General features: G+C 38.8%; 1 long non-coding RNA gene across 1 annotated transcript; it reads left to right on the top strand.

Annotated features, from left to right (window-relative positions):
* The first annotated feature begins 754 nt into the window (after nt 1-754).
* LOC124855831 lies at nt 755-3,286 on the top strand. Its single transcript, XR_007035162.1, has 2 exons — nt 755-1,233; nt 2,679-3,286. It is a non-coding gene; the product is annotated as an uncharacterized LOC124855831 (long non-coding RNA).
* Nucleotides 3,287-25,921: the final 22,635 nt, after the last annotated feature.

Genomic DNA, 25,921 nt, shown 5'->3' with positions numbered 1-25,921 from the left:
TGCAAGATTATTAGTTGTCCTGTCAACAGATTCTCACACCTGAAGCATTGATTTCTGTACTTCCAACAGAGTTATGGGCCTCTTAGCTGCTTCTCTGATTAATCTTGTTCTTGCCTGGCCTGTCGGTTCATGGGGACAGCCGTATCAAAATAGTCCACCCAGTGTTCGTAGAACGTCAGAGCTTGCAATATTGTGTAATAACCTAACCCCGCTTTAAGCATCTCAAAAACTTTATCACTGACCTGCGTGCTGCGTTCCTTGGTCTATATGATACTGCTTGTTCATGAAAGTTTTCCTTCACAGAACAGCTGGATTTATAGTGAGATTAAATAGACAGTACATTGATTAGGTGACCTCTGAATGCAATTTGTTGCACTTTTATTATTTTATTTAGGTGTATCAGAGCAAAGATTGCTGAATATAATGACGCACTTTTGCAGAAACTGATTTGTAAAACAGAATTACAGCCATGTTTCCTTTTCATTTCACGTAACAATTATGCACTATGTTGCAATGGCCTGTCACCTGAAATCCCAATAATATACATTAAAGTTTGTTGTAACATTGCATAATATGGCAAAGTTCAAAAGGTATTAATACTTTTGCACTGCTGTAGGCATGTTTACTTTGCTGCCTGACATTCGCAACTTAACCTTATTTCATTTATGGTATTTTAAATTCACGAAGGTCTTGCAGGAATAAAATAAAAGGCTTCTGTTTTGAGTTTTAGTTTGCATCACTTTTAATTCTGTGGTCTCTGGTAATTTTTTTTTTTTTGGATGTTTAAAACTCTGAAGTCATTTAGCCTAATGCAGCAGGTGTAACCTTACCCACGACTCTTTAACTCCATCAGGGGTTGAAATCAGCTTAACTGTTTCCTGTGCTTGAAGTCAACATCCTGCCTTCACCCTGCAGATCTGCCACCTCCAGCTTCCTTGCTTGTATTTTCTCTGCAACTGAACGCAGCGTGTTTTGCAGTTGGCCAGGCCACGTTGCAGGCTGTATTTAGAGCAGCAGAGCGGACCGGCACCCCCCTTTGTTCTGAGCTTGATGAGGAGGAAACCCTGCTAGGCTGCGACGAGTTCTCATCATCACCATGCATCTCTGCCAAGCTGCTCGGCCCCGCACAGAGCCGCCGCCGCAGAGCAGGAGGAGGAGGCTGACTGACAGCAGAGGAAGAGGGAGAGATCTCCTTTCTCAGTCACTGCTCGACTCAGAAGGAAGAGGACTTCTGTAAGGAGTGGAAACATCATTAAGGAAAGGATCCATTTACTTCTGCTCCAACAAAAACATGAATCCAGCAGTGATTTCAAAGTTGGGTTTGGAATTGTTTGCTGTGTGAGTCAGAGAGAAGCTCTGAGTTCTGATTTTAGAGTTTATGAGATCATACAGCACTGATATAAGAATAATTATTAAAATGTATGAAAGGAAATAAATTTATTAATTGCATTTGGTGAGCAACATTTAATTGTATTCATTAAGATATAATGAAATAATTTTTTTAATCACTCATATTTTCTGTGACATATTTCAAGTTGATTTAAGTAAAGAAATCTGAAATAAAATTTTAGTAAATGTCAGCGATGCTTTAGACAGAAGCATTGCAGATTAAAACATTTACTTCATTCGTGCTGCGTATTTATGTGGCAGTAACACAAAATGTGCTAAAACATACACAAATATATTAATAAATAGATTATTCTTTTGGTTTAAGTAAAGCGGAAACTGTCAAGAACCTGGAGCATGAAAAACTTATTTAACCCCTTGTTAATTTAGATTACATTTGCCTTGAATTTTTTTCAGATTTCAGACTGTTTATCTGTTATCTATAACAGTTTAGTTCATGTTGAGTTTAGGATAGCATCTTTCAGGTGAGGGATGCAACTAAAGCATCTACCTTTCATATTTACACACTAGAAATAAAAGTGCTGATTTATCATTTACAGTTTCCTTTAAAATATGATAAATATTTTAAAGGAAACTGTAAATGATAAATTAGCATTTTTTTAACAGGAGATTATTTTGTACAATTTATATTTTAGTAATGGGGCAGACATTCACCTGATCAACCAACAAGTGCAAACTGTTGTTTCATAATGTGTATTATTAGATGTATCGATTATTTTTGCAGCTCTGCATGCTAATGCATGTTTTCATAAGTGTCTACAGTTCCTGTATTTTTATTTTTTTTTGTCATTGCCTTCTGTTGGTCACTTTCACTCACACACACACACACACACAACTGTGATGTTCAGAGAAGTTGAGAAAACAACTGAAGCCTGCAACAACGGCATCCGCAGCCGATGTCAAACCTATGTTTTTTTCCTCTTTTACATCGTTCTGCACTAACAAAGAAATTTGTTTCCCCGGAGTGTGCTAATTTCTGGATTTCACAGTGCCAGGTGTTACGCCTGCCAGTCATTACATGAAAATCAGCAAAACCTTAACCACGGTGCTTCATCTTCGGCGTAAAATGCACCCAGCTCAATTCCCTCTGATTTGGGGAGGGGGAAAGAGGGTTGCTGAAGTGTATGTTTTTACTTTAGAAAAAAAGAAGAAAGAAAAAACAGTGACAGACAGCTCTCCTGATTTTGCACCCTGATGAATGAGACAAAGATCTGCGATGTTTGATTAGTTTGTTTCTCCTTGCATTAAGCATTAACCTTGCATCCCTGCAGGATTTATGGGAAGAACTTTGAGGGAAGCAGAGGAAGGAAAACAAAACATCACCGGTTGATCTCAGGTCGGACAGCAGCTCATCTCAAAGTGGATGAAGAAACTCAACGTTCGGGTCAAACAACCGTGCAGATAAATGTTGCAGTATGTTAATTCCTCAGAAAAACAACAGCCTGCTCACATGCAATGTAAATATTGGATTTTCTCACAAGTGTTGCTATGAATTATTAAGTGTTTTCCAAATACATGGTGGCATTTCTTTTAATTCTCTGGCATTATGTGATTAACTTAAAGATTTCTGGAATATAAATGTGCTCCAAAGATGTGCTGGGATATATTTAGAGCTGTTAATATGTGGCATTAATTATGCACATGTATGTAGAACTAATTAAATCAATCAGCAGCAGACGTAACTGAAGAAGAAGGCGGTAAAATGTGTGTGTGTGCGTGCCGGAGGGTCTTTTTTCTTTTTTTGCTTTCCGTGTTTTCAGTTGTCACATTTTTTTTAACACATTGTGATGTGATTTAGTGACTTATTAAATTAGGTTTTAATTCCACACTAAGAAAAGAATAAAATTAAAAGTTTCTTTTGATCATATGAAAATTATTCCACTGATTTGTTTTTGTTTTTTCTTTTGTTCCTTGGATTATTACCATATGATAAATGTGCTCCATAACAAAGTCATTTTTTAAAGGAAATCCACACTTGATAAATTATTTAAGGCTGCTGGGATTATCTGTGTGTGTGTGTGCGTGTGTGTGTGTGTGTGTGTGTGTGTGTGTGTTTGGCATGAAGGACTGGGATTTAAACTTCTGATTTAAGATCAACTGAGATGAGAGCTTTGACGCCTAAATAGTTGGTGACTTCTGTGGTGCCACTCGGCCTTTGTTGGCCTTGTTTACACTGATCTTAATTAGGCCCACACACAAACACACACACACAATAAAGAAAAGGGTTACAGTATGATGAATATACGGCCAACATCTGCTGCTACTTTTGTTTTTAATTTAGCACACTGAACTTGTTTTAATTGGATAATTAATTTGTGCTAATGAAAATCAGTTCTTATCTTTACACTTAAAAGAAAGAAAGTTCTGGCACATTCTTTACTTTAGATTAACTTTGTTCTCAGTTATTAAAGCGACTAATTTGGTCAATCATTCACTAATGTTTCACATCTGCCATGTGAATAAGGAGGTGATGAGGTGAGGCTCGGAATGCATCTCCACTTTCTCTTCTCTCGTCAAGGTGAAGATGAAGGTGTGGGGGAGGAAGAAGCACACCGTCTTCCTTCCTGTCTCAATCTTTTTCCTCTCCCCAAGTGGCCACGCCTCCTCCGCCGCTGCCTGGTCACAGTGAGAGGTTGGCAAAGCGCAGGAAACAGGAAGCCACGAGAAAGAGAGGCAAGGTGTCAAAGCTGCCACAGAGAACGATGGAGGGAAAAAATGGGAAGCGGGTTTCTAGTGTCCCAATTATTCCACGTAAACAAAGGAGGAAGTTTTGCCACATCGGGGGCACCGCTGTGCCTCCCACGTCTCCTTCCTCTCCTCTTCCTCTCTGCCATCAGATTAGAGGCTTTCAAAGGCGCCGCAGCCTTGCTATCATAGCACAAGGTGTCACATCTAAAAGGCATCGTCCCTGCTGAATTCACTACCGTCGATGAAAGGTCGGCAGAACTTGGGTTCACATGCACCGCCCTGCTTCTTGTTGCTCTACTCTTGTCTCTGTGTTTGTTTGAAGCTGACAGCTCTCAGCTCCTTCAAGGCCGCAGTGAGTGCCGTCTGATTGGGTGAAGAGCTGCGCTGCTCGGGTTCCTCAGAGCTGGAAAGCCGATGTGGTGAAGAACGTCTATACGCGACTGCAGTCGATTTAACTTTTACTGCACTGAAAGTCCAACTAAAACCACTGATCCTTTCCCCTGATCGTATCCCCTTATTGCATTATTACTGTCATTTGTGTTGCCAGTATTTCATATTTTAACAAAGAAGAGAAAGGACTGCAAACATATTGGCATGATTACATGAGCTTAGGAAGTTATTTCACTGTTTTCTCTCAAGGCAACAGCTTCTTTAAATCTTAATGAAATATATGTGACATGCTTAGGAAAATTCCACTGAAGAAGCACATTTTTGAGCATTAGTTTCCAAGTATATTTTCAGAGCAGCAACTTTCAAGCTGAAAGTTGGGTCATTTAAGGTGGTATTCAGCAATAAACAGCCCAAGATCTTATATTTCCAAATAAGTTACCTGAATGACAACTCGTTGCTTTGTCTCAGTTTGGCCAGTTAGTTCTCGCTACCTTTTTGAAACAATCTGCTCTGAATCTGAGTTTAGTAAAATGAGAGAGAGAGAGATACAGAGAAAGACTACTGAAATTATAGCAGTCAACAAACAGACAATTTAAGCATTATATATTAAGAAAGATGCAATGTAATAGTCTAACTGAATGCCTATCTTTAACCATTTTAACGTTTTTTTTTTTATTAAAAACAAAGACTTCTGTCTTTCCTTCATTAAGTTAAAGGAAATTGTGACCAATTCACTTCTTGATATTATGTACATACTAATATATTGACATTTAGTAGTGTATCTGTGTCATAGTACATGTAAACATTGAATAAAAGTATGTTTGTCCCTGAATCAAATCATTTAAAAAAAGCCTATGCATTGTTTAATAGTCCCACCCAATCCAACACTTAGTTATCACAATCATTGCTATGCATATACTTTAAAACAACATGCAGCAACAAATCACATTTCATCAGCATCACAACTCACTCACCAATAATGTTCCAGATGCTGCGGTCTCTATTGTTCTTCCTAATCTTCCTTTTCTTGACTTCAACAGATATTTTGTCCATCAGTTTGTGAAGGACTGCTGCTACACTGCAGTTAATTAAATAATATGTAATATTTTCACAATGTGTCACCAAAAATGCACACAGCTTAATAATGTATTTCTAAACAGACTTGGCATGGCTTGGCTTTAATAAACTCCTCTTGACACCCTGCATCCATGCTTAGCAGTTTGTTTTAATGCTAGGCTAACATTAGCATACTTACTCTGTTGATTTGACTAATTTGGCTTGTAACATATTTTATTGTGTGTCCAATATGCAGAAAAAAGTTGAAAAAGTTTTCCTGCTTCAGAAACCTAGATCATTGTTTTAAATATTGTAAAATGTATGGGTTGTGTTTCTCTTTCCTACACTGACATCTGTCTAGATAGTTGAGCACAGCAGGCAGAGTAGGTCAAATGACAGACAGACAGCTGGAGCATCCTTTGTCTCACTGTAAACGCCATTGTAAAGGGTAAAAAGGATTCAAAGTGGGAAACACAGATTCCCTCGAAATAATGTGTACAAACATCAATACAGATTATTACAAGCCCTGCACCCAAAAACAGGCTGTGGTTGTTAAAAACTGACTGTGAAAACTCATGGCTGTGTGTTTCACTGAGATAATGACATAATAACAGACATAATAACAGACACCAGACCGTCAAAAGGAAATGAAAAAAAGAATGTCATGATCAAGATCCCTAGTTGATACCTGGGATCAGATTGGGATATCACTAAATAAAAGTTGGCTGAGAATTTAGGCTTTAGGAACAATGTGATTTTTAATCAAGTTTACATTACCAAAAATTAAGAAAACATGAAACAGAGGTTCTGAAGTACTGGAGGGCTCACTTGTGTCAGATAAGTTAACTGTTAATGATTTAGAGATTAGAAAGAGACTGGGCAAAATGGCATCCATTGGACAGTTCCAAGGCCAGAACCACTACTGACCCAAAATCACACAAAGGCTTGTCTCACATTTGATCCCCAAGACGTTTGGGAAAATATTCTGTGGGCTGGCGATATGAAAGGCAGAATTTTTGCTGGCTTTGGTGTGTAATGTTACATCAGATGTCAAACAAAGACAACATTTCAGGAAATAATCATCATAATAACATTCCAACATGGTAGTAGTAGTCTGATAATCTGTAGCTGCTTCACCACAATTGATAGTACCATCTGATGTCAACCAGAAAATCTTGAAGAATGTTTAGACATCAGTCTATCAATTGGGTTAGGCAGCAGGACAGCGATCCAAATTAAATTACAAAGTCCACATCTGAATGGCTCAAAAGAAGAAGGTTTTGGAGTGTCAGTCTTTCCAAAGGCTCAATGACAGTTGTCTCTGCCATGGGTGAGTCAATCAGAGGCTTAGTGTGCAACACACGTTTTTGATAGGGTCAGGTTGGTATGGACAGATATCTTTCCAATAATTTATGAAATCATAATTTGAAGATCTGAAACATTTAATTGTGTAAAAGCAAAGCAAAGAAATAAGAAATCCGTACAGAACTGTAGCTGTGATAATCGAAAAGTCACTGAATTACCTCTATAATTTGATCTGTCGATGTTCAGCCACCACAATGGTGATAGACTTGCAAACAAGACGTTCTCTATCTGTGTAGACAGATGAAGTTCTTAATGCTGCCTTTACGCATAGAGGGAGCTGTTGCTCACCAACTACATTAACCTCTGTTTTGTCCTATTAAGCTTCATACTTCAAATTTACAGAGCTTTTGCTACATAAAGCTGTGTGTTAATTTCTTATTGTTCGCCAATTACACTTGCAGGTTTGTACTGCACCCTCCCTGCTTTCTTTTGTTTACTGTTTCTCATCTTGTCTGCTTGCCTGAGCAGCTCAGATAAATTAGGAAACAAACTGCAAGCGTCAGTCTGAGGAATCATTTCTCTGTTCGCCATTAAAACAGCCGGACTATGGATCCTCCCTTCCCATTTTGCTGCCTGTCTCCTTCCATCTGAGTTCCACAACTCATCTGTCAATCCCGTTATTTTGCGTGCGCCTTGGGACAATGCCAACATACACACACACTCCTGCCTTTTGAAGGAGTAAACCTAACCGGTGAGCTTAACGCATTTCTAATGAGCCGCCGGTGAGAGCCTGAAGATTAGTCATCTTACGACGTTCAACCACGTCAACCATGTATCATCTGCTCGGCGCCATCAACCCCTCGGCAAGATCTCCAGGACCGAAAAAGCTCCTCTATTCCAAGTGATTGACTTAGTTTTGCTGATGTCATAAAAATTTTAAAATCGGTGTTTGTTTGGCTGCAGCTTCATAAAGAAACGCTTCGGAGGATTTAGGAGGAGCTCTCATGTTGTTTTGAGGAGGCAGTTCTTCAATTACTTTTTGACAGATGGCATTGTCTTTAGGTATGCTGTCATATGAATAAGGCTGGATGGTGTCATCTATTCAGCAGTGACAGACAGAGCAACACAAACTGGCTGGCAGGTGTTAAAAAGGCATCTGCAGAATCCAAAGATCTTCCCATCAATTCAGTAACAGGGAGCGTCCAGGTACTGGTCCTCGTGGTTCTAAGTGAATGGCCAAGGCGTTGCTCTAGTCTCTGATTGCAGAGATGAAAGTGCTTCCAGACAGGAAGTGAGCGTATGTTTTTATTGCTGCAGAGAGGCTAATTTCTGCCCTGCAGCAAAAGGAAAAAAAAAACTACTCAATACCATATCTCTCACTCCAAAGTTCAGAGCTATTAGCCAATATTCAGACTAAATTACTCGTCTGTACAATAAAACCAATGTGAGGGATGTTTTTATTGAAGCTTATTATTTTGGCTGTTTTTGTTCTTTGAAGTTATGAATATTTTTCTCTGTTTGGATTCACGAGTTGAACTGGTTTGTGACTTGTTATCTGCCTCTGAGGGTTTTTGTTTTTTGATCATATTCTTTTTTTTAATCCTTCAGAGCTACGGGGAGGATATTTTATCCAACCCAAACAAAAGAACAAGTGAGGCCAAATATGAACTGTTTTATTTTTTTATTTAGTTAGAAAGAGTATAAGTATTATAATAAAATACCTCCATAAATAGGAAACATAACTCTGATACAGCACTCAACTGTATTGGGAAAAAAAGGTGAGTCACTCAGTAATAAACAATGAATGAATATGGAAATTTAAAATCTCATTTGAAGCCAGTGCTACCTGCCAAATTGTTCAAAACAGAGACTAAAATATAATAATAATAATATGTAAAAATCATTTTTCTATGTAAAACCTTAGCTTGCTTCCTTAATTCCCATTTGTATGCCTGTTAGTGTCACTTCTCAGTTCCTCTGGATGTTCCATTTTTGTTTCCCACTCATGCCTAGAGGAAAATATTGTAATTTGTTTGCTTTATTCATTTTTCAGGCCTGGACATGTGTAGAAAATAAGAACGAAAAATATATTTTTAAAATTATTTACTATTCCAGGTCCTATAAGATAAATTCCTCCTGGAAACAAACTATTGATGTATTGTTTACACAAACAACATCCATGGCATTGTAAAAAGCATTAATAAAATAGCTACGTTTAAACACCTATCACATATTAGCATACTTTTTGTCATTTTCATTTTATCCGGCTCAGAAAAATCTGCAGCTTGTTCTAATTTAACCCTTTTAGGGATTTGGTTTCATAAAGTGAAAATCAGGTTTCACGGGAGAAGGTTTGAGTTTAAGATTATTATAATCTCATTCTGAAAAACATTGAACCGTCTCATTTTCCTGAAGTCTTGTTCCCTGTTGTCCATCTTTCATGAACTCTCTGTTATGAACAGTAATTTATGTGTCAAATCTTAATCTTAAGATGACAAATGATTTTAAGTATTTAGCTCAAATATTTTTAGAGTTCTCTGCAGCAGAGGTAGTGTTCAGACTTTTCATTCTCGGGGGTCTCATCTTTTACTGTACATCTTTCACAACCTTTAGATAGTTTAGTTTTTTTAAACGTTTTAGGAGTCAAATGTAGAACACGGGTTGCAGCACTTGTTTTATAGCCTGGAGTCAGAATGTTTTGTTGAACCTTTTTTGTTGACAAAACCCCTTAATGCTGAACTACAACCCTGTTGCACCCTCCACAAGCTGTGCAACATCTGAATGAGGGTGGATGTAGAAAAATCTGCTTCACTACGAAGGCAAATGACCTTCTCTGAGACACTGTCATGCTCTCCTCACCACTCTCTAAACATCAGCAGCATTTACCAAGATGATACAGTCATGGTTTCATCACACTCCCAGCCATCATTTGGCAAGAGGGTTTTGTAATGTCAAGATGGAGGAATGCACTAGAGCAGGGGTCTGCCACTTGTGGCTATGGATCCACATGTGGCTCTTTAGGTCTTCTCTCTTAACAAAATCTAAGCAATGTTTTTCAATACAAAGTCAATGCTAAACATTAAAGAAGTTGTTTTAGCAGTTCGTTAAAATGTTTTCATGAAATATCTGCATATGATTTTCACAACAGAATGACACTTAAGGCACAAGGAATATTTATTTTTTGTCAGTTCATTTTTCATTCAGTCACAAACTACATGATCCCCCCCCCCAATAATTTCCCCATCATGTCTTTTTGATATGAGAACCTTCCATTTAAGAAAATGCATACATTAATTTGTTGTAAAGCCTGTCCTAACCTAAAAACATAAATAAAGCTGATGTTAATTTAACCATGTAACACATTTAAAGTAGTTATTATAAAACTTGCTAAGCTACTTTTTGAAGGGTCGTAAAGGTTTTGTGGCTCTAATAGACAATAATGGTTTTTACATTGCAAAGGTTGCTGACTCCTGCACAAGAGGATCACACAACTATGCCATAATGCTGCTTCTATTATGGACTCATAGTCTTACGTTGGCGCCAGCATGATTAGTCCAGCTTTAGATTTCACTGGTGTGTGTGGGCTCCACATTAGGGATAAACTATCCAACAATTACCCCCAAGCTGCTTGCAGGACCTTGATATATTGCCACTGCCAGAGTTCTTAATACGCCTCTGAAGACTTCACAAAAGACCCTTAAAACACCATCCCTGATCTGGCTGATTTTCTCTTCTATTATTTTGTTGCAGTGTTCATCTAGTGCGAAGGGGTTTAAAAACTGCAAAATTTTATTTTTGAAGATGCCAGAATTCTTTAAGAGAATTTTCTTTTATTTAAACATCAAATGCTTTAATGATTGTTATAATGAATGCTTTACCTGTTTATTTACATGCAGAAATCGAACACATTTACAGTTTGAAATAATTCTGCATTGTAATGCAAGTTACAATAACTCTGAAAGTTGCATGTTGGAAACAACTATAAAGACTTTTCACCCTGTTACCTAAATATTTCAGAGGCATCGAACTCTCAAGATGATAACTTCTTTTTTAGCCACCTGAGTCCGGAGATGAAGCAGCACTGCTATCCTACTGCAGCAACAGGAGAGACGACTTCTTCAGCACCAAGATGAATTAAAGATGAGATCATTTCCATGAACAATGCTTGAAGAGCGCTGTAGTCCAGGAGATACTTATCTGTTTGTTGGCAGTAGAATGTTGCAATGTTTGCTTTTCTCACACTCAGTTTAGCAACACCCGCTGAAGGATCTTTGGTGGCTACTGACTACCATGTAATGTTTTCAGAGGCACCACTACTTCCAGCCATTGAATAGACTCAATATAACAAATATTAGATTGCAATATGTGCAAGACAACAGAGCAACAACCTACTAGCAACAATGATCAACTTTTTTCCCTGCTACTAAAAAGGGTTTTGTTCAGGGAGTAGATCAGAGTACTGCCTGACCAAGAAATAAACTGCATTTCTCTGAAGAAATTTATCTTTTTTATTAGTTTTTTTTTTGCTTATGTTTTTGATCAGAATGATTCAGCGTAAGTTGTTCCTAAAACATGTATCTGATCTCCAAGAGAAGTATTCTCAGGATAATTCAAAGGTTTTGCAGATAAAGCACCAAGAACAAGCAGCAAACGCACACAATATACCCTTTTTAAGGTTTATGCATATTTTCAGCTTCCAGCTGTTTTTTTAATTATAATATCTAAAAGTGCTAAATTGTTCGCATGTAAGCTAAAGAGATGAAGTCAATATGGTGTTATATGGTCAAATGTTGGACAGTGATGCTGTCCAAAATTTAATGCAGGATTAATTTATAGCTTTACTTGTCCTCATCAGGTTTAAAAATAGTATGACTGTATGTTTTAACCTATGTATTAAATAAATATTTCTTCACATTCCCAAACATTAGAAGCTGAATCCTCCACATTCCCCTCTGTCCTCACCGACCATCTCAGACTTGAGCCCGATGACCTGTAAAATGAGGTTTGGCCTTGTTCCACCTGCAGCAGATCACTCTCCCCTCCATCCAAACTGACACAACTCTCCAAATTTGATTGGCATATTCTATTTGTTACCATGCAGCCAAGGGGTTCTGTGTTATTTCCTGCAGATTGACCAATAAGAATAAAGAGGAGAGTCTCCACATTGCTGTTAGTGCTGATGTCACCAAAGTAAGTTGAATACCCAAAAGATTTCAGGAGACATTTAAGAGGAAATTTTCAATTTTGTGGCTCCTCTCTGTTTACTTTGAACATTAATTTGGTTGGTTCAAGGATGAGAGCAAGTGCTTTAGAGAAATCTCTGGACAGAAGACAGAAGCCATTGTAGATATACTGTTTAACATACTCGTTGAGATTTAAAGTAGCAAAATGTATTTTTCCTCTGTTGCAACTGAAGTTGTAATTAAAAAATAAATATAGACTCAAACAAAGTAAAATATTTTCTCTCTTCAGACAAATCAGCTAAATTTTGGAATGGCGATAGGAATGAAAGCCCAATTTTTTTTTCTCTGTAAATGCGCCCGTGACGCTGCTTCTAACTGTATCTGTGTATCATCCGATGAATCTTTCCTTCCATCCAAATCAGGGAAGCCAAGCTGTGAAGAGCAGGATTTGACTAATCACTGGTTCACCAAGGAGATCCTGTGCCTGCCGTAACCTTATATCTCAAATATTTTTACAGATTCTCATTCTGTGAATCATTGGATGGTAAACGAGATGCTCAGTTTCTGATTACATCACCTCACTTTCTAACTGAGTGACTTAAAATTTCAAATTACATCTCAAGAAAGGAGTAGAAATATACAAAATAGTTTCTGATTTCAGATATGAAAGAAATAAATAGTCAAATAATACTACATGCACCTTATAATTTCATGAGTGGTATTAATTTGTTAGAAACGGTTGAGCATTGTTATGGTTTTTGTGAACTCTGAAACAATTTAGTGCAATTTATTTCCGTTTAAGTTTTACAAATGTGTTTACAGTTTTTTTTGTCTTTTTTTTACATGCAGCAGCAGACGTTTTTATAAATTATATCTTAAATTTAACTAGTTATTAATTATTTAGTTGGGTTTTTACAAATGCATCCTAAAAACAATGCGTTTAAGAAAGAAAAAGCAGTTTTTGCTTTGTTTTTGCAGCACAAAATTTGTGTTTTTGTTATTATGTCTTAATTTTTCTATAGAAAAATAAGATCTTGAAAATATTGAGGTTTATTGTAATTTTTTATTTAATATCTTAAATTTCTTTAAACATTGTAGGACATCATTTATTTTTTAATCAACCATTTAAAGCCAGTTAAGAAGTAAAACAAGCAAGTCTTTCTTATTGAGTTAGCAATTAGAAACAAGATGAAATAAGAAAAAAACTAAGTTTTATTCATTCTTTTATTTTAATTGGTCATATAGAGAAAGTTATACTTCCAGGCATTAAATATTACTATGGAACACAGAAAAAGCAAAAGAAAGAAAAAATCTGAAAACTCTAGCGAGCTTGTGCGTGTTCCTCCAACATTTAACCCCACTTTGGAAACAAAACATGTTTAGGGGGATGGGGGGAGGTAGGGGGGAGTAAGGGTGCACGGAGGGGTGGTGGTGGGGGGGGACAAAATGCAGGTCCATCAAACTCAAATCAAAAGCATTTACACCCCTCCTTTCTTCACCTCCTCCTTCTTTCTCCCTCCTGCATTCTAATCAACATTCGGGGCTTGTAATTTATGAAATGTAATTCTGCCCTCCACTGGTATGAAGAAGGTGCACACACGCTTTCTCCCCTAGCAGAAAAATAACTAAATAAAAACCGAATATGTGTGTGTGAAATGAAGTCTGTGTTTGGGGACAACAAGTTAAAGAAGCAGGTTATTTGTAATTTTGATCTACCTAAAGTACAATTATCCAGCTGACTTTTTTTTCTTATTAAACATAATTAGCTTGCATTAATTTAGCTGTGATTCAGTGGCATAATAAGCATTTATGTTAAACTCAAATTAAATGGAGTCAATGAATATTTTGCATGTTAGGGAAATAAACCTAATGCAGCACTGCCGGAGTGAAACTCTGCGGTAATAATCCTCTCTAAATAAAGTGTAAAAAGCAGGAATGCGAGTGAAGTCTTTGTCACTGCATTCAGGTGAGTCTGATCCCCAAGAGATGCTGATTCTCCTGTTATACTTTGGTCTAAAGCATCCATCCAACTGCTTTATGTTTGGCTCTGTGTGTGCGTGTGTGTGTGCATGTGTGTGTGTGTGTGTGTGTGTGTGTGTGTGTGTGTGTGTGTGTGTGTGTACTCCAGAATGACAGCCCCACCAGCACCACCCACCGTCACCCAGTGGTGCCTCTGTCACCCCGGGTGATGCCAGCAGCAACGGTTGGGGAGGGATGTTCCTCTGAGAGTTGGAACAGAACAAAAACAGCACCTCCCTGACGGAACCACCTCAAACTGTTCAGTTCCTGTCAGCGAGAAGAAACCGAGTCAACAAGCAGGCTGACGATTGTTTGTTTGTGGAGGATTTAATTTTCTGACAATGTCTGAAGGTGATTTGCATGCAACCAGGCTGGAAATAAACACATCCACACCTATATATATATATATATATATATATATATATATATATATATATATAAATGCCCAGTTGCCAAATGCAGATTTTTGTTTAAGATTCCTGTTTCAGAAATCCAATAACTTAATTCAACCTAATCATACAGCCCATTCTAACAATAGTAAATATAATAAAAAAGTCTGATTTCTTCTAATTTATTTTCATATAACATTCATTAAGTTGACAAAGAATAACATTACCTTCTCGCCACATAAGTGAAACTGGAAACCCTCCATAGAGCCACTAACACTGCCAGCTGTAGGACTACCTGCAGAAAAATAAATTTCAACAAGAACCAAATGCGATGGGGGTGGAGGGTCATTTGAGATGGAGTTTTCCCTGACCTAACTAAACCAGAAATAAAGATGCCCGTATCTCTAGCTGGAGAAACATTGCTTGAAGTGTGTTGTTTCTAATCTAACACAGCTATGACGGCGCGTTTAGTGAGAAACAGCTGTTCAGCCCACTCATTCCAGCTGTCTGGGGTTCAGATGGAAGAATCCTCATTCACGGAGTATGTGAATGCTAAAAGTTTCACTACTTAATCTTATTTCTTCATCTCATGCAGGTCATGTTTTGTCATAAAGATGTCTCAGGGAGTATTTACAGTGTGCTCGCTCTGTGATAGTTTGTGATTGTAATACAAAGCTTGATGAGTGTTACATAATGTTTAGTTATTGTAATGGAACTTCTATCCTTTCTACAGGAAAGCAATGTGGAGAGTTTCAAGTGGCTTCCCTAAAATAAACAAATAAATTAATCCCACCAAAATGGCATGATTTCAGTTTTGGAAATTGTAGGAACTGCCCCAGATAATGTATACGCTTTTTTTGTCTCCAGATTTCCTGATTTATTTTAAACTCCCTCTTTTACAAATCCTGAAGGTGTATCCGCATATTTAACTGAAATTTGAAATAAGTTTCACTGGATTGTTTGAAGAGCTACTAAAACAGTCCAGGTGGAAGTTTTGTTTTTAATACCTTTGGATGAATCAGTAACATGCCAAGGGCAATTACTGATCAAATTTGTGATTTTTAATCTAAATTAACAATTTGGGCACCACCTGATTATCATAAATTAATAGCCAAACAGCTCTTACTCTCAGTCAGTTATTGTTCTGTGAATACCTGCCTGGTGAGGCGAGGTATTACAGATGATGTTATGATTCTGGCACGTCTGCTCTACCCTGTCTCCCTGGCTGCAATCAGCAGATTAGATGCACCTGGTGGCTGCTGCAGTGTAGTGCAATCTGTGGAATGCCAAGCACCTGTGTCTTCCCTGATATATACTGACTCTGACAAGCAGACGGTGCCAGATTTTTGAAAGCCATCGTGTGAGTAGATATCCAGTGTTCCTTCCTGTCTGATCATTGTTCTTGACCTTGCCTTTTGGATTTATGCCTCTGCCTGCTCCCTGTCGGACTATTTGGATTTTGGTTGTCGACCTTGTTTCCTACATCTGGTTTGTGCCTCTGCCTGCCCCTTGCCTGACGCCTCTTGTTCTGATCGTTGACCCTGTTTCTGTCCATGGATTATTGAGCCAGCCTAGCCCTCGGATTATTCAGCCTGGAGTCACTTCTTACCTGTGCTGTGGAGATCACCGTCTGCCGCCCACTGAGGTTTCCCCTCTGGGCTTCAAGTTCCACGCAAGACAAAAGCAGATTAGTGGCTTTTCTGATCCCTGCAAAATCTGGAGACTACAAGTCACTAATCCCTCTTTCTGCCTCAGTGATTCCTGGAAGCTGTGAGGAGTGTTACCCGTGTGACGTTTTCCTGTGGCTGAATAAACCTTTTAAACTTTCAGTACTGTGTCTGGCTGAATCTTGGGTCCGCCTTTTTCTGATTCATAGCAGATGAACTTGTGGGTTTGCACGATGGCGTTCTCAAACATCAAGCCCTGCACACATAGAAACACAAAAAAATATATTTTTAAAACACACCAGAATTTAATAAAACCTTAACTTCCAGATAAAATACTTTAGTCAATAAACTATTACACTATGCTAGAAAACTAATAAACTCATAAAACTAAAGAATAATAACAGTAAAACAGGACAAAAAATAATCAAACTGAAACACTAATAACTGATACAATCACAATGCAGTACTATGACAGTTCAGTGTAGATATCTATGTTTAGGAAACCAAGGTGAGGAATGAGGATAAATGAACTCTCAGCTACATGTATTTTAAGGAAGGTTTTGTTAGAACATCATAGCAGCTTTCTAAAACCGTTTAATTCATGTGCTACCAGACAGGACAGTCCAGAAGGGTTTGCACATCAAAATGATTAATCCCAAACATGAATGTTGGTGACGGAAAACAATCACAAAACTGCTGCAGACCTTGTAATACTGATTAAACGTAAAGCAAATTTTCTATTCATATAAAAATAATTATTATTTCTCAAAAATTTTTATTTTTTATTTTAATATATAATGCCTAATGATGGCTGGGTGTAGGTACCAGACCCACCCCTGTGGCATGGTGAGGTTTGATTGGGATCCTAACCCTATGTGAAGAGGCCCTAAATGACACAAAAATATATTTTAAACTAAGAAAGCAAATTTAGCTTCCCCTCATTGGTTCCCTGTTAAATATAGAATATTTTGCAATCCTACTGATTCTTATATCAAACTGAATCTGATCTTTAACACTGCAAGCTTACTAGTGGTTCCTGGGGTTTCCAAAAGTACAATGGGAGTCTGATCTTTCAGTTGTCAGGCTCCTCTCTGTGGAACCAGCTCCCAGTTTTTGTCCATGAGCAGAAACACAAATTTTAAGATCATTCTTCAAACTTTCCTTTATGATAAAGCTGATAGCTAGAATGGCTTAGGTTATGCTGAGATATCTCTGTAGTTATGCCACTTAGGCCACTGGTGGACATAATCTTTGACCCTGCTATTTTCTTCTACTACTCTACAATTATGAAATGTCTGCAGTTATGCTGCCAATAACTTTAGGTTCTCTCATTTTTTTTTTCTTTTTATAAAAGTTACATTTTGACCTGCGTTCTGCTTTGCTCTGACACCCACCTGGTGGGGGCCATCGGCAGAGCTTTTGCTACCAATAACTTTATGTTCTCTTTCTTTGCTCTGTGTTTCAGTGTTTTTCTTTTCTCTGTGGTATAAAAAGTAATTGAAGGAGCTAAAATAACTGCATGTGTTCTATGTTAGATCACATAGGTGTTACTACTGGCTCAGAGCAGTTATTTTAGTGGTGATTTCTACTAAATGAAGCCACTAAAGGAGCTTCTATTGACCATTAAAAAACAATTTCTAGAAAGTACTCCATGACCAGTTCTTCTGTGTCTGCTCTCTCTTTTTAAACTTCCAGTAGGTTTCAGCAGAGAGGAACTCACACTGAGCCAGGTTCTGCTGGAGGTGTTAAGACTTGAGCAACGTAGGACCACAGAATGCAGACTAGCAGGCAGCATGACAGTAAGTGCAAAAGATATTTAATAACAAAAAACTCACTCACTGGAGGTGATGGCAAAAACAGACATGGGCAGGTTGGCAAGACAGACTTGGCATGATGAACAGGTGACATGAACTGAAAAACAAGATATGATCTGAGAAATGTTTCTGCGATGTGTAAACAGAACAGGTGTGTATAAATGGAGTGTGAACCAGGTGAAGCAGGACAGATTAACTAGGTGCAGGTGAACCGAATAAAGTTGATTAACAGAGAGCACAACGTGACAGGAGCAAAAACATGGCTTGAACAGAACGCAAATCCAAGGAAACAAACTAATAGAAATATAACTAGAAAAACATTAAACAAAAACATAAACAGGAAAATAATAAACAGAAGCATGATTCAAAACTTGAGCTGTGAAGAACATATAAAGAAAAAACCTGAAACCAAAAACCAAACAACCCCAAATCATAACAGGAAGTTTGTTCATGTTAAAAGAAAGTCCTCCCCACTGTTGCTCAGTATGATAGGCTGCTGCAAAGTAAATGACTTAATGCAGTCAATTGTCTACTGTAGCTATGCTCAGTAGTCAGTGACTCAATGCAATCGCACAAGTTTCCTTAGGAAACCTTTCAACATTTGGCATTGAATTGGAATGTATGTAAATGACTTTGAATGCATTCATATAATTGAATTGAAATGATTATGTATTTCTGTACATAAACTGGATCTGTTTATCTTATAAAGTACCTTGAGACAACATTTGTTGTAGAGCTATTTAAAAAAAAACTGGATTAAATTTAAGGGGACTGCATTGAACCCCAGCTGGAAAACTGCTACGTCAAACTTGGCACAATTTCTGTGAACAGGGGAAAAAGTTTTAAAACCTCTCTGACACCTTATCTTACAGAAAAAATTCAAATGCATCTCTGGTTCTTTGGAAATCTCAGAGTTGCATCAGCCTATTTTCATTTTTCCGCTGCATCCACACCATGTTTCTGATTTCTAGACGTGCTTTCCTTCTCTGTCAGCTGAAAAGTTAAAACCTCTCTAATGTGGTGTCTTGAAAGGTGAAACAGGACAGGGTCAAAACAGACGAAGGCAGGAAAAGTGACACATTTATCACTGTGTAAAAGCCCCTGGCTGCTGACTTTCTGCTCAGCCAAGCACTCCTGTTCCTCCTCCTCAGAGCTTGTCTCATCTTTTGTTTGCTCTGAAGTTCGACTTATAGACGATCAAAAATCCCAAACAGATGAGAAGTTCAGGGGGAGGGGAGCAGGTACAGATTTAAAAAATCCAAAAGTGTTTCAAGCTATTCCTGAAACAATCCAATTACCATGCCTATCAAACATAGCTTCACAGGTTATGGCTTCTAATTGCCTGACAAAAATTGACACTTCAGTCGCAGCAGTGTACTATAATAGGGGGCCAAATTAAATTTGATCGAGGGGCAGAAAACGATGCTATCACTCAGTAGTGCGGAAAAGGGGAGATCAACTAGCATGATATAATGGATCAAAACTGAAAATGATTCATTAATCGCATTGGGTTTTCCAATAATGAAAATGACACAGTTCAGACGTCTTCCTAAAAACACTATTAATTAAAGGGATGATAGATCTAACAAGGCATGGAGCCCGGAGAAATCATTGCACCTCTTTCATCCCAATCAACTTCTCACTTTTCTTCCTCTCGTTTGCTTTTTATCTCTGTTTATTTCTCTGATCCTTTTGACTCTTCTACACTTTGTGTTCCATTTTTCTCCATATTTATACCATCAACTTGACACATCACTGCTGAGCAGAAGATCACATTAAAGCCTTAATACCTTTAATATCTGTTGGAAACATTTATTGCAGCCCCTTTTCCTGTTTATCATATCATGGATTTAAGAAGGCGTTGGTGCTGTCCATTAGGGTTCTTTTAAAGCAAATATATTTTAGATCCAGAAAACCTAAAAAACTTAAAATTATTCAGCATAAGCAATCCAAATGTGCTTTTTCATTGTTCAACAAAGCATGTAGCTAACTTTAAACCACAACTTTTTGCAAAAAAAAAAAAAACAAGCATTTGGAACCACACCTTTCTAAAACAGGAGAGCACAACCTAATATGGATGATGATGATTTCCCATCTGGAGCAGCACAGTATATCTACCGATTGCTGTAAGCACAAAAACAAAAGAAACACAAAAAAGAAGCATGTTGAATTGATGGGTGGTTGCTTATCGACAACACAGATGAGGTATGGATTGAGTAGTGTTAAATTCTTGTACAGATCAAAGTGTGTAACACTTGCAAAAGTAAACAACCAAAGAAAAATGACACACCTTCAATCTTGGCTTCAAGAAAAACCAAAGGCTAAGAGATGAGGACACAACACAGTCCATGCCAAGGTGACTGCAGATCTGATCTCATTGTTCTGGCAATGAGACAACAGCAAGGCCATTTAAGTGCATGTGGGTGTTGTTTGTGAGTATAAAGTTTTTCAGATAAGAAAATAAACAGTTTTACTATGATTTTTACGTTTTGTTTTCAATTATTCATCCTTTATGGTTTCACCTTACCCACAATAATTAGCTGCAGTGGTGACTTGTGTTTTTTTTCATATCTGGATCTGAGCCTCATGAACAAGAGATTACATATGAGTATTTAAAGTTCCTTTGATTTCATGATATGTGCAGCATTAGTTGAAGTCACAGCGATCATTCTCAGGTAGGATGGTTCACCATAGATACCTAGATAGAAGAGCTAATGTCTCTCAGACAAAAAAATTTCTGACTTCTTCCTCCTCCTCACTGGACAAATAACTACAGGGGTTGGACAATGAAACTGAAACACCTGGTTTTAGACCACAATAATTTATTAGTATGGTGTAGGGCCTCATTTGTCATCTTGGAAATGACATATACAAGTCCTGCACAGTGGTCAGTGGGATTTTAAGCCATTCTTCTTGCAGGATAGTGGCCATGTCACTACGTGATACTGGTGGAGGAAAACGTTTCCTGACCCGCTCCTCCAAAACACCCCAAAGTGGCTCAATAATATTTAGATCTGGTGACTGTTCAGGCCATGGGAGATGTTCAACTTCACTTTCATGTTCATCAAACCAATCTTTCACCAGTCTTGCTGTGTGTATTGGTGCATTGTCATCCTGATACACGGCACCGCCTTCAGGATACAATGTTTGAACCATTGGATGCACATGGTCCTCAAGAATGGTTCGGTAGTCCTTGGCAGTGACGTGCCCATCTAGCACAAGCATTGGGCCAAGGGAATGCCATGATATGGCAGTCCAAACCATCACTGATCCACCCCCATGCTTCACTCTGGGCATGCAACAGTCTGGGTGGTACGCTTCTTTGGGGCTTCTCCACACCATAACTCTCCCGGATGTGGGGAAAACAGTAAAGGTGGACTTATCAGAGAACAATACATGTTTCACATTGTCCACAGCCCAAGATTTGCACTCCTTGCACCATTGAAACCAACGTTTGGCATTGGCATGAGTGATCAAAGGTTTGACTATAGCAGCCCGGCAGTGTATATTAACCCTGTGGAGCTCCCGACTGACAGTTCTGGTGGAAACAGGAGAGTTGAGGTGCACATTTAATTCTGCCGTGATTTGGGCAGCCATGGTTTTATGTTTTTTGGATACAATCCGGGTTAGCACCCGAACATCCCTTTCAGACAGCTTCCTCTTGCATCCACAGTTAATCCTGTTGGATGTGGTTCGTCTTTCTTGGTGGTATGCTCACATTACCCTGGATACCGTGGTTCTTGATACATCACAAAGACTTGCTGTCTTGGTCACAGATGCGCCAGCAAGACATGCACCAACAATTTGTCCTCTTTTGAACTCTGGTATGTCACCCATAATGTTGTGTGCATTTCAATATTTTGAGCAAAACTGTGCTCTTACCCTGCTAATTGAACCTTCACACTCTGCTCTTACTGGTGCAATGTGCAATCAATGAAGACTGGCTACCAAGCTGGTCCAATTTAGCCAAGAAACCTCCTACACTAAAATGACAGGTGTTTCAGTTTCATTGTCCAACCCCTGTATATAAATGCTCATGTTATGAACTCCCATTCAGGGTAGAGACTTTACTGTCACGGGTTGTTTTTGGGTGCCCCATGTGTCATGCATATATGCCTGTCTTTTGTATTCTGTTGGCAACATTATCACTCTTCTGCATGAGTTAGATGCATTCTCAAATAACCATCATGAGATGCAACTCCAAATACACTGCTCAAAAAAATAAATGTAACGCTCAAATAATACCTCCTAGATCTGAATGAATGAAATATTATCATTGAATATTTTGTTCTATACAAAGTTGAATGTGCTGACAACAAAATCACACAAAATCAACAATGGAAATCAATTTTATTGACCACTGGAGGCCTGGATTAGGAGTCACACACAAAATTAAAGTGGAAAAACACACTACAGGCTGATCCAACTTTCATGTAATGTCCTTAAAACAAGTCAAAATGAGGCTCAGTATTGTGTGTGGCCTCCACGTGCCTGTATGACCTCCCTACAATGCCTGGGCATGCTCCTGATGAAACGGCGGTTGGTCTCCTGAGGGATCTCCTCCCACACCTGAACTAAAGCATCCGCCAACTCCTGGACAGTCTGTGGTGCAAGTTGACGTTGGTAAATGGAGCAAGACATGATGTCCCAGATGAGCTCAATCGGATTCAGGTCTGGGAAACGGGCGGGCCAGTCTATAGCTACAATGTCTTCATCTTGCAGGAACTGCTGACACACTCCAGCCACATGAGGTCTAGCATTGTCCTATATTAGGAGGAACCCAGGGCCCACAGCACCAGCATATGGTCTCACAAGGGGTCTGAGAATCTCATCTTGGTACCTAATGGCAGTCAGGCTACCTCTGGCGACCACATGGAGGGCCATGTGGCCCTCCAAAGAAATGCCACCCCACACCATTACTGACCCACTGCCAAACCGGCCATGCTGAAGGATGTTGCAGGCAGCAGATCGCTCTCCATGGTGTCTTCAGACTCTGTCACGTCTGTCACATGTGCTCAATGTGAACCTGCTTTCATCTGTGAAGAGCAGAGGGCGCCAGTGGTGAATTTGCCAATCCTGTTGTTCTCTGGCAAATGGCAAGTATCCTGCATGGAGTTGGGCTGTGAGCACAACCCCCATTTGTGGACGTCGGGCCCTCATACCATCCTCATGGAGTCGGTTTCTAACCGTTTGTGCAGACACAAGCACATTTGTGGCCTGCTGGAGGTCATTTTGCAGGGCTCTGGCAGTGTTCCTCCTATTCCTCCGTGCACAAAGGCGGAGGTAGTGGTCCTGCTGCTGGGTTGTTGCCCTCCTACGGCCTCCTCCACGTCTCCTGGTGTACTGGCCTGTCTCCTGGTAGCGCCTCCATGCTCTGGACACTACGCTGACAGACACAGCAAACCTTCTTGCCACAGCTCGCATTGATGTGCCATCCTGGATGAGCTGCACTACCTGAGCCACTTGTGTGGGTTGTAGAGTCCGTCTCATACTACCACAAGTGTGAAAGCACCACCAACATTCAAAAGTGACAAAACATCAGCCAGAAAGCATAGGTAAAGAGAAGTGGTCTGTGGTCCCCACCTGCAGAACCACTCCTTTATTGAGTGTGTCTTGCTAATCGCCAGAGATTTTCCCTGTTGTCTATTCCATTTGCACAACAACATGTGAAATTGATTGTCAATCAATGTTGCTTCCTAAGTGGACAGTTTGATTTCACAGAAGTTTGATTTACTTGGAGTTATATTGTGTTGTTTAAGTGTTCCCTTTATTTCTTTGAGCAGAGTATAATTGTGAAACAATTTTTTGGAGCTCCTTCACACAGATTAAAGACAATACTGCAATGCGCTCATGCTCTTTCATAATGCATGATTGGGTTTTAGGAATTCCAGAAGTATTTTGAGCATTTACAAGTTTTTTGTGCTGAGGTCATGATGCTTCACCATCATGGTGGCAATGTATGCACGGTATGGGGCCCATGTGCACTGGCGTAGCTTTGTGGCCTTCTGGAGACCACTTCATCCAGTGTGAAGGGATGAATCATTCATTTGCATTTGATGTTTTGTTTGTATGTTTTTTTAAGAAATGCCTGTTTTGTAAAAGTAAAGCGGTAGTGTCTCATTAACTTCTGAAAACTTTTATTAAGTTTGGTTTTACCGTTTCTTCTGCACATCTCTGATCATGACACATGATCTGAAATAGCAAATAAATTAAGTAAAAGAAAGCATGGTTTGCCAATATCTGCTCTTTGTATGGTTTGAATACCCGAAGGCTCCAGAAGGACATTAGAAATGAGAAAATGGTTTAATTTGTTTAAATGAACCCTAAAGCAGAAAGGAACAGTGTGGTTTCAGACACTTTACTGGCTGCATATTAGGCTAAGATTAAGGCAGATAAAGAACTCATCACCTCCACTTCCTCATTTTCAGCCATCTAGTTTACCTAGATGGTGTGACTCTGAGCCATGCTTCCCCATCTGCTCCTCATACCCTCTCTGATTTGCCTAGAGCTAGTTCACTTTCATCCCGTGGTCTGTGTTTGACCTCGTCATCCACACAAACATACACACACATCTTTGCATGCATGCACATTCAGTTGATGTCCAGGAGTACAACTGCAGACTTTATTTAATCTGTTTTTTCCTCACCGTTAATTGGGTCAAGGCTTCCTCGTCTCCTTTCTTGATGTGCAAATGAACGTGGCATCGAGAGATGCCCGCCCATCATTCCACAGGCACATTTACACGACACCTTAGGGTTCCAGGCTGCCGTCTGTGACCTGTATACGGCAGTTGAAGGAGAGGCGGGCGAGTGTAAGGTTGTCGGTACTGACCTGGATCAGAGAGAAGGAACCTGAGTTAATTATTGAAGTGGAAGCCTACAGGCCATTCTTCTCACCCCCATTCCTGATCTAGTTTACCTTCAGCATGCTGCAACAGTGGAGTTTCTCTGATGGTTAATAATGTATGTAGCAGATCAGAGATGCGAACAAGAAAAGGTCACAAAGAAAAACCAATGAATAGCTTGGATGATGCATGTTGGTGTTGTAACTGATGCTGCTGCCCTTCGCAAAAGGATACATGTCTGGTTAGCTGGTGTTAATAAGGTTGGTATTTATAAATTAAGATTACACAACCATTTATTTTCTGTTGTGTTTTTTCTTCTTTAAAGTTTTTTATGTGATAAGAAGCAGAAAAAATGAACTAAGAGGTTAAAGTCAGCAGCAAGACAAACTAGTTTCCCTCTGAGTTTGAATGAGTGGAATCAGATCACTAGAAATGGGATTCTACGAAGTAGTTGTCAGTGGTCAGTATCTTACCTGCTTCATCAAAGTGAGTTTGAAGAAAAGGAGATAAATTTGTGTGTTAGAGGAGAGCAGATTTCCACACATCTTCTATGTTCCTGTGTAAAACTCTTCGTGCTGAAACTGTTACAATGTGCTCTTTACAGAGTCCTGCAAATGTCATAATGTTTCACCACTGGTTTCAACATGCAACCACTGCAACATATGAAGCATTTTGTCAGTGTAAACTTTGTCTGTCAACGAAACTGTGTACCAAAACTCATACAAAGTAGCTGAAATGCATAAAGCTCAAAATGCTTCTTACTGCGCTAAATGGGTCACATACTGGAGTTTTGCAAGAATTTCTTATGCTCTCTGTTTCATAACAATCCATGTTACGACCTTTGTTTTTGTATTAGCTCTTTTAATAAAATGTAGCCAGTGGATTTTTTTGTATAATTATGGTGATATGACCTGATATAGCCAATAACATCAAATTAAATAAAAGCAATTTGGTGTTGGTTTGGGACTTGAAAACCTAGTGCCCTGTTCCAAAGTTTATGGAAATTGTCAAATCTACAAAGAGTATTTCTAAGTATGATGTTAAAAAATCTTAAAAACAAGCACAAGAAAGTTTTGCTAGGGGCCATTTGTTGCCAAAATTTTGCTTGTGGACAGAAAACAATATAAATTCCTTAAACTGAGAGCCACTTAAAGAATTC

Source organism: Girardinichthys multiradiatus, chromosome 19, assembly GCF_021462225.1.
Source record: "Girardinichthys multiradiatus isolate DD_20200921_A chromosome 19, DD_fGirMul_XY1, whole genome shotgun sequence".
NCBI classification, from domain to species: domain Eukaryota; kingdom Metazoa; phylum Chordata; class Actinopteri; order Cyprinodontiformes; family Goodeidae; genus Girardinichthys; species Girardinichthys multiradiatus.
The sequence above is the reverse complement of the archived record's forward strand: the minus strand, read 5'-3'. Positions and strand labels throughout refer to the sequence as shown.